The sequence below is a fragment of the Tupaia chinensis genome, unplaced genomic scaffold (genome assembly GCF_000334495.1).
Source record: "Tupaia chinensis unplaced genomic scaffold, TupChi_1.0 Scaffold140356_1, whole genome shotgun sequence".
Taxonomy (NCBI): domain Eukaryota; kingdom Metazoa; phylum Chordata; class Mammalia; order Scandentia; family Tupaiidae; genus Tupaia; species Tupaia belangeri.
Genome location: NW_006200233.1, coordinates 1,349,170 through 1,350,496, shown reverse-complemented (window position 1 = coordinate 1,350,496; position 1,327 = coordinate 1,349,170).

Below are 1,327 nucleotides of genomic sequence, written 5' to 3'. Positions count from 1 at the left end.
ATGTCCCCAAGACCCGGAGAGGAGAATGGAGGAAAAGGGATTGCGGCATGGCTATCCCCCCCTTGGGGGGGGGTGTGATTTTTCGTTTTCTGTCTCTGTCTTTCTGGCAAGCACATGTGCCCTATAGCAAAAACCTCTCTAAAATAAATAAATAAGCTTATATTTTGATTCCATTTTTTATAAACTTTTAAAAAAACTTTACTTATTTATTTTCGACCAGAGAGGGACAGAGTGAGAGGGAGGAGGAAAGTGAGAAAGGAAGCTGCCAGGTCTGGGACTCAAACCACAGTTGGCCATGCGGGAGTCCAATGTCCTCAACCACCATGCCATCTCTGGCCCCTACATGAGGAAGGCTTCATTGTAATGATGAAAGTTGTCTGAATCAAAAGATTTGTGTGGGTTTGTGAGAAACCCTGACTGACTAGACAGCACCTGGGCCCGACAAGACTGCTCAGAAGGCCAGTACAACGCCATGAGGTCGTGTTCCCAGGGGTCAGGGCCCGGCCTCGGACCGATGCCGCCCTGTTACTGACGCAGGTCCCAAGGAGGACTGTCCCAAGGCAGCCCATGTACTCCCTCATTGTTTTTTGTTTTTGTTTTTGTTTATTTTTTAAAGAGAGCGATTTTTTGCTATCAGGCACATGCCTTGCTGGGGAGACAGAGAGATACAGAGAGACAGAAAGAGAGAAATCACCCACCCCACCCCCCGGGGGGATGGCCACAATCCCTTCTCCTCCATTCTCCTCCCGGGATTTGGGCACGCATGCACATCACCTGGCGTGAGTTTAAGCCTGCAGGTCTGGGACTCGAACCATGTTTGATTACGTGGGAGGCCAGTGCCGTGACCATTATGCCACCTGCTGGCCCCAGCCCCTCATTTCTGTTAAGGAAAGCGACCTACCCCCACGATGCCGTACCTGAGTAAACGCCGCTTCCTCTTGGCGCCCTCTCTACCTGCTATTGGAGGTGGCACAGTCGGCAGTGCAGGGTTCCGAGGCCGTCCCGAGTCCATCTGTAAAGGAACGGGGAAGCGAAGTATTGGGGGCCGGGGGACGGACTGAAACGTGTCCAACTCTTACCCTCGGGACGACAGACCGCTTGCCTTTGGTCACCAACATGTGAGTGGCATGTCCTTGTCTCCCCGCACTGGCTGGTTCTCCAGCAGGTGTCCTAAAATCAGTTTAGTTCTGACGCCATCTGCCTTGATCGGGCGCAGTTAGTTAAATCAGAGGCCCCTGCGACTCCTCCAGCCCTCAGCCCTCTCCCTTTCCTGGAGGTTGGGGGCTGGGGCTGGACAAGCCAGCACTCGGGGCACTTGGTTACCCCG